General features: G+C 40.2%; 1 protein-coding gene and 1 long non-coding RNA gene across 3 annotated transcripts in view; one reads left to right on the forward strand and one right to left on the reverse strand.

Annotated features, from left to right (window-relative positions):
• Positions 1-7975, forward strand: part of MAP3K9 (mitogen-activated protein kinase kinase kinase 9) — a 129654-nt gene extending 121679 nt beyond the window's left edge. Inside the window, exon 12 of the transcript XR_010431310.1 lies at positions 7724-7975. The gene's annotated coding sequence lies outside the window, so the exon portion shown is untranslated. The remainder of the gene's footprint in view (positions 1-7723) is intronic.
• LOC135415863 (uncharacterized) lies at positions 7020-8357 on the reverse strand. 2 transcript variants are annotated; one of them, XR_010431312.1, is made up of 2 exons: positions 8243-8357; positions 7020-7403 (listed from the first exon to the last, which is right to left on the reverse strand). It is a non-coding gene; the product is annotated as an uncharacterized LOC135415863 (long non-coding RNA). The 2 variants fall into 2 exon arrangements; XR_010431311.1 differs by having other exon boundaries at positions 7020-8017.
• Between the last annotated feature and the right edge of the window lie 38 nt (positions 8358-8395).

Genomic DNA, 8395 nt, shown 5'->3' on the forward strand with positions numbered 1-8395 from the left:
TATAGATGCTGAAATGAGATATTTGAGCTGCATTAAGGAATATAAAAATTTATAAAATCACCTAGTGTCATGTTCATGTTACAAAACAGATCATTGTATAACACCACAGTCATCTATAAATTGAAAGCAAACAGGTCACTTTTATATAATAGCAAATATTTTATATAAAGGTTTATATGTGTGGACTGGATAAGTAGGAACACCTCTGTAGTTTCACTGATAATTTTTTTTTCTTCTGTTTTAGAGGTGATTTTCTGACATACACTCGCACTCATAAATCCAGTCTTTATCTGCTCAACTGACTGAGGCCTCAGGGTTACAGAAATGAGAAACAGCTTCTAAAAAGGACTGGATTCTGGAGTCATTGAGACAAGCTGTTGCATTGAAAATGGGTATGGGAGATGAGTTACAGTCTGGAAAACAAATGCCTTATATAGTCACTTCCACTCCATCAGCACTGAAAGGCAGTCAGGCTTTGGAAGCTTGGTATTCACAAATGGGAATGTCAATGTATTCTGACTTCCATTACCTGAGATTATTGCGGTGAGACTCAAGAATTTGCAACATTTAATATATTCTTTATTTTGTAAAATGTACTGATAAATTTGATTAAAAGGACTATAAAATGGATAAACATATGCATTTTAACAAATGAGATTCATATAGAAAAGAAATACAGGATAAATAAAGCTTTCCATGTCCACTTATGTAAATGTTCGACAGAGGAGACATTTGATCTGCCAAAAAAGCAGTATAGATGAGAAAGTAGAAAACCCATGAGCAATACAAAAATTCAGGCTACTTCTTCTGTATCCTTGATACTCACCCGAGAATCAGTTTGAAGCGATCAATTATTCTGCCCAGAATAGAGTCCAAAGTTTCATCTCAAAGGCTAGTAAGTCATTAGCCACATAATGTTTCTCTCTGCTCAACCTTCCCTTTTAGGAAGGAACAACAGTGAGTTGAATAGATAGATAATATAGACGGAAAATATACTCCAGTCATCCTGGAGCTAAAGTCTGAAGGATACTGATTTTACTGCAGGCCTGATAAAGAATTTACAAAGACAAGGAAACTAATATAACTTACCCTTCCTTAAATCCAAATCTTGTTATAACTTGGAATAATAAAAAAAAAATTAACATGATTGAGAGATTTGGTAAAGTGTCAGACACTAAACAAGGATTATTTTGGGGCTGTATGGCTGTGTGAGACTGTACAGCTCAGTAAGGCTCATGATGTCCTTTTTCAGTACAGAGCCCAAGCTGATTACATGAGGACATTTCCTGCTGGGCAGAAATACATATTTTACAGATTCAGTGCTCTATATGTGAATGAAACACTTTGCTGATGATTTGTACCATACTGGGGAAGCCTGTCCTGGAGAAACAGCCCTGTTGCCCTGCCTTACCATTTTTTTCCCTCGAACAACAGTCTACACTTCATGGCACAGAATCAAGCTATGAAGGTCACGTGGTGGATGCTGATGGTAAATGTCAATAATTTTTGACAGATTTGTAGCACATCTAGCTTGTCTGTATTCATGTCCTGATGTTCCTATTATCATTATTTATCACTGCATCATCATGCTTCTGACTCCCAGTGGAGCCCCACTCTGCTAAGTACTATAGAAACACATGCCTGATGCTGCTGGTTTGGCTACACTCCAGTAGATCAGATATGTTCATGTATCTCCTGCCTAGCTATTCTAATTTTTTCCTGTTCAACAAAAGGGATATTTAAAACACTGGGGAGATGAGAGTAGGGGGAATGATCAAATAAAATAATTTGCTTGCTAATCCGTAAGCGCCCTGGCTCCACTCTCCATTGCACTGATAGAAAAACATGACTAGTTCTTTGCTGGACATGCAACTATCCCAGCATGTTCTGTAAGTTGCCACATACCTACTGACTTCAGTATGATCTGCAAAGCAGAAGGGTGCTGTGATGCTTTCCATTATACAGATGAAGCTCTGGTATCAGTGCAGGTTCGTCATCGTTTGGAGCAGACGCTGAATCTCTGTGATGTGAACCTAATTAATTTAACCTACTCTTTCCTATCAAAGCCTGGTGTAAAATATTCCTAACTGGCCCACTCTTGGCCGATGTGGTTGAGAGAATGTCTGCAAATGGAGGGTTCCTCTCATGTCCAAAAATGTCCTGGACAGTGTCCTCCTGCTAAGCTGCATTGTTTCCAGCTTTGTACATTGTGAGTTCAGGGTCACAAGTACAGTCTCTGTAAGATTCTGTGAAGTGGCACAGCAAGACTGATCTCAGTCTCTGATGATGCAGAATGCAGGACCAATATGATGGGCTGATATTGTTCTGATACACAAGGGATCAACCTTGCTTCTTGGGGACCATACTGAAGCCAAGTATAAGACAAACTGTATTTGGGTAGGAAAACCCATAATTTTTTAATGCAACCTGTGCTAAGAATTTTCTTACTCCTGCAGAAGAAGTAATGGATATTCCTGAGAATGAGATTTCTCTATAAAGTGCAGAACCCAGAGCCCATGCTGGACACTGATTCACTAGTAGATTCCTACCCCATAGAGGACCTTGCAGTTTAGAGGCTATAGAGCAAGAAGGTGAAGCCTATAATGACACTCTCTGCAGCCACTTCTGAATGGAAAGGAAGAGGAATCCACACCTTCTCAACCACATTTACAGTGACTGAGGAAATCCCCCGTCTGGAAATACCTTGTTCAGACTAAGCTGTTGAGATGAAAGGCCCCTATAAACTTATGTCACCTCTACCAAACTTGACCTTTCCTCTGTCCAAAAGTGTCCAATTACCTTGCAAATAACCTTTGACAATGCAGTATTACCCAGCACAGAAGGAACACTTTGAATAGATCATTTTTCACAGGCCCAGCAAATAGGCCAGGTTCCCCACCTTAGCTTAGCTCAGATGTTAGCACTAATTCCCGCTTGCTCTGGTCCCAGGGATGAGCAGCCCTGGCTATGTGGCTATTTCCTGGGGTCAACGCTTGGGCAATTTGTCTGACTTCAACTTTGCGTAGTGTGGAGGCACAGATGAAAAAGGAAATAGCAGCTGGGATGGAAATAATGTGGTTTTTTTCAGTACCTGTTGGTACTGTAAAATTCCTCTTTAGGAAGCAAAGGTGTTAGAGTTACCAGGCAACCAACACCAGTAAAAAATAATGTAAAAGGAGAGCAGGGAAGAAGGGCTCCAATCAAGGACCTGCCTGGCCCATTAGGTACCTGAGACAGTGATGAAGTGTGTACACTAAGATCTCATAGTAGGTGAGGATATCTATTTTAGGTAGACAGAAGGTGCAGGGGAAAAACATATGTGACTAAATGAATGGAGCAGATATGAAAATTCTTCCCTGAAGAGAAATAGAATCCTTTTAAACAGTATGAGGCCTGAGGCTGTTGAAGCAGAGAAAATGCTAAGAGGGTTTCATGAATGTTCTGCCACCAGTGCTGCTTGCAGGATTTTGTAGCTCTCTGCAATCCTGAAGCATTGAAATTGTTTTTTTCAGCTTCCTGATCTGGTCATCCTGCCCATGTTTTGCATCCTCCCACTGGGAGGGATCAAAGCTTACTTAGAGATGTCCTTCAAATGCTGTCTGTAGTGCAGTTCAGAGATTGGGAATATTAGATTATTAGGCTTGTGCAATAATGAGGGTGCATGGTGAGAAGACTGCTTTGCACTTCTCCCCCTCTCTGTTCAGGGCAAGCCTGGGCTGTCAGCAGACACTGTTTGCTCATTGGCAGTGAGTAGGGCCAGGGCTCTGCTCCAGGGCTCTGATCTGCCCTTCGAAAACTGGGAGGAAATAAAACATTGGTTGACTCCTAATCCAGCAAACAAATACAGACAAGTAGAGCCGTATTGGATGGAGGCCATACTCCAAGGTTGTCTGACAGCTCAGTTTGCCTCTTGCTGGACATTGGCCTGTGTCTGACCTGTGCAGCTCTTGGGACATGGGGCAGCTTCTGTTTCTCCTACCAGTCCCCTCTGGATTATCCAACACCTGCAGATTGTAGTTCCTGCATCCTTCTTTGTCATGGGCTTTTGTGCTGTTAATGCCAATGCAGCAGCAGAGTTGCTAAGGTCAGAGATGTCTGCAGAGACACAAAAGTCATCATCTGGAGTTTCAGTGTGGTTTTAATACGTGATCATATGCAGGATGACATAGCTGGTGCTTCTTTGCTTGGAAAGCTCATTTCCCCTCCTGCCTGCAGTTGTTAGCAGCCATGTGGCATCCTGACATTTCATCTTTATTAACTTCTTGACAGATAGCCTTTAGGGGTTCATTGGGAGATTAATTGTTTTCAGGAAGCTTTTAGACTGTTAGCAGGGTTTCATCTTTTCTTTCTCCATCCCTTCAAACAGGAGACTGTAATAAAGCAATAATATAGTAATTATAAATATATATAATATATAATATATATTATATAATATATATTATAATATATATATTATATATATTATATACATAATATATATAATATAATATATATTATATATTATATATATTAAAATTATATATTATTTATTATATAAATAATATATAATAAAGCAAAATATAGTAATAAAAAACAATGAGATGTTTTAAAATGATCTGAGGATGCCAGGAGCATCACTCTTTTCAGTGTCTCCCAGCTTTTCTACTCTTTGCAGCCCAGAGCCAAGAGCAATGAGGGGGGATCCAGTTTTGAGAAGAGCACCAGCTGCGGTCATCTTTGCAGCCACTTTAGTTAGATCTTTCCAGTGGCATTTTTCCAGGAGAAAAAAAGAACTTACAAGCCTGGCTATTTTTTTTTAGTCAATGCATGTGATTAGCAGTATTTATAAAAAATGTGCAGAAAACAGCATCTCAGGAAAAGGAAAAGTACACGCAGATGCACTGAGCGAAAGGAGAAATTAACAGACTTTGAAGTCAGCAAAAGTGCCTGATTAAGGATTTAAAAACCAGAATTTTGCAATTTGGCTGTGCTATGGGTTTCTAAAGCACAATTCAATGATGGCTTTTGAGGCCTACTGGAAGCTATTCTGTAAATGACTGCACGTGTAATGCCATCTGAAGACACTGGCCATGTGATTGTTTTCTGGGTGGAAAGAAAGAAACTTCACCAGCAAAACTGTTAAAACAAAATGCGGGGGATGAACTCATGGTAGCCCACTCAAACATTCCCTTTCCCTCCCTTCCAATTTTGTGATTTCAGCATTTGCCCATAAGTTTCTGTCACTGGTTTGTTTATTTTTTTATGTCTTTCCTTACAGGATAAGGATTTAAAAGAATATTTTCCCATTTCTATTTACTATAAAAAAACAGTAGCAAATTGCTCATTTCATAACTAATTCAAGCCCAGCAATTTTTTATTAGCATAGGAATTTAAATTTCCCTTGTGCTTCACTGCAGAACTAGATGTAGTAGAACACAGAATGGGACTTGGAGCTTCTTACTACTAATCTGTGAGTTCAAATGCAGGTTGGCAGAATCCAAAGTGCTGTGATGATCTTCTTCAGCAGCCTCTAATATGTTTTGGAAACTGCCCAGAGTATAATGATAAGGATACATACACAATACTTTTCACTTGATGGCATATAGCTAAATTATTGTTCAGTCCCTGCAGACTGCTAGAGATGTACACAGAGATGGTTTTCCGTCCCTTTTTAGATGTAGCCTTCTCAATTTAGCTGTGTTTATTTGAGACTATAAAGGGACTCCTTGGTAATCTTCCAGCTATGCCCATAATGTGGTTTGGAGCACATAGGATTACCAATCCTGCATCCACTGGAGATAATGAACATTGTAAATTACAGACAGTCTCTTCTGTTATATATATATATGTGTAGAGGGGGGCACAGTAGAATGAGATTCCTCATTAACTCTGACCAGAGAAATACACAGAATAATTCCACTGGGGGAGGGTGATGCTAAATGACATCCAAATACCGAGCCATGAAAAGGTGTCAGTTTTTATCCAAGTATTTTATGAATTCTTAAGTACACAAATGGAATGAATATGTCTAAGTATTCATTGCTTAAGGTGCCTTTCTTTGACATCGAAAGCAGTGTGCATAAATTCCTCATTTTATCTGATAGCTTTCATTAGCTCTCCATCTGTAATCCACACCTCCTGCTGAGAAGGACAGAACCGCAATGCTCATTAGGACTCTCCCTTTAGAGGGAGTCGAGTGAAAAAGCCCTAGCCTTTTATGCTATAGCAGAAGGTGAAAATGTTACCAGATGAACAGTTCTTTCCAGCAGTGCTTTGGCTAGTCTCACCATGTAATTGAAAATTTATCGTAAGCCATCAAACCCCATTATTTCCCATCCAGAAATCTTTACTTTTCATCCCCTCACTCATCCAAAGACATACTTGCTCTGGAGAGGTGCAGAGTCAGTAGGAAAGACGGACAATATGAATAATTAAAATAGAGGTTGAGTTCCTATTTGCTACTGAAGAGAAATGGTTTGCACAAAAATAGAATGAGACAGGGCGTCAGAGATTCTCCAGAAGGGTGGCTGTTATGTCGTTTGGCATTTTTGCCCTTCAGGAGGATTGTTCATGACAGGGATATTAAAGTATTTGGTTTAGAATGGCAACCTATCATAGTATTATTTGGAAATGCTCTGGTGAGGATAACACCAGAGAGATGTGTTTGGCAAAGGTTCAAACTGCTGACAAGTAGCAGCTGCCTAGTGCATGGGGATATGCAGTGTACATGCATGTGAATTACCCCATGGAAAAGTATATTTCACAGAATATTATCTCGGTAACGAAAATGAGCACTCAGGAATCGTAAAATTGAAAAATTAAGGTTAGATTCAATTTTTACTGTATTTGTGCCATTAAAGACTACCGAGTCCTGTGTTTTCATAGCTTTCTTCTGAATTCAGTGCTACAATTGAAAAGTGCTCTTCTGTTCAGTAGTTTTTTTCCACTGTTCAATCTTTTTTACTTATTTTTTGCACAATAAGCAAATCGTTTTTGAAGAGAAGATCGTTTTTCTCAGGATACTTACCACTCCAGCCTCATATTTTTGCAGACATTATTAAATTTATTTTCATGAACCACTCAGAACTAAGGAGCATGTCATCACCTCTCTTTTAGAGATACAGCCTTGAGGTACTGAGATTTCAAAAATCTTATTTTGGGTGATTAAAGTGTGAGAGATTTCAGAGAACTTAACTTCTCAGTGTGGAGAGACTTACAGAACAGACAAAGCATGACCATTACTGTATTTGCAACAAAGGCTCAGCGCATCTATACACCACGTTAGGTTGAAAAAAACTTCATTAATGTAATGTAATGACTATATCACTGGCATGACTAAAGTCCAGTTTTCCAAAGCAGCATTATTCTGCCTGATCTTGTCACTTTCTGTAACCTTCACTTGGTACCTTCACATCTTTCATCACCTGAAACACATAAAACAAGTGTCCTTCAGGCAGCTCTCCTTCACAGAAAATAAGCCCAGAATATTCGCAAGTCAGATAGTGACTCTAACATATTGAATGAGACAGGAAACCTTGGGGGTGGAGAGCCGGGGGGGAAGAATATATGGGTTTGCAACATAATGTTTGTCTGCTAATGCATTGGTATGAAAGGACTGAATAAAGAGCAAATAAGCAGCATCAGCTCTGGTTTGGTCTAACTTTTTGATTGCTCTCATACAATAATAATATCCCTTTCCTGTACTTTATACACACTAAAGTACTTGTGTACTTCATTCACACAGATCTCTAACAGAAGGGGAAGAAAATCCATCACTAATTACCATTACGTGCCATTAGCGAGCTGATAACCTCCAGACTCACTTAGACCCTGCTGCTGCCAGCGAAGGAAGGGCTGATCTCGGCAGCCTCTGCAAAGGCTCGGGCAAGATGAGTGCCTGGAGCTATGCTAGCATGACACAAGGGTATTGGACGCTGTATACAGCAGATTGATAGATTGTAGTTGTCAATCGAAATAAAAAGCTCGTTAATCTTTAGTGCATGTATATTCTTCCACTCACTGAATGTTGTTCTTCACCCTGTAAATGACCAATGGTATCACTTAAGAGCCAAAATGCCAAGGACCAAACCTCAGGGCAGGAACCACGCAGTATTCTGATAGTGTGATCTCAAACATCCCACATTATTCCCACATGGCAAACTAAATCAGAGATACCCCAGCCAATTCAACCAGGATGACTGTGATGCCGAGCAGCAAACCTGCAGCCCGCATCTCTTTTACTCTGAAAGTGACCGGCAACTACCAGAGAGCCAAGATCAGGTGAAAACGACTGCTCTTCGAGCGGGTGCTTCCCTGTCCAGCAACTCGGCCCCGGGATCAGGAACCTTCTCCCACCCCACCCCCCTGTCCCGCCGGCGCCGCCTCCCCGCTTCAAAGCCGCTTCCTGCGGCCGCCC

Source organism: Pseudopipra pipra, chromosome 6, assembly GCF_036250125.1.
Source record: "Pseudopipra pipra isolate bDixPip1 chromosome 6, bDixPip1.hap1, whole genome shotgun sequence".
Taxonomy (NCBI): Eukaryota; Metazoa; Chordata; class Aves; order Passeriformes; family Pipridae; genus Pseudopipra; species Pseudopipra pipra.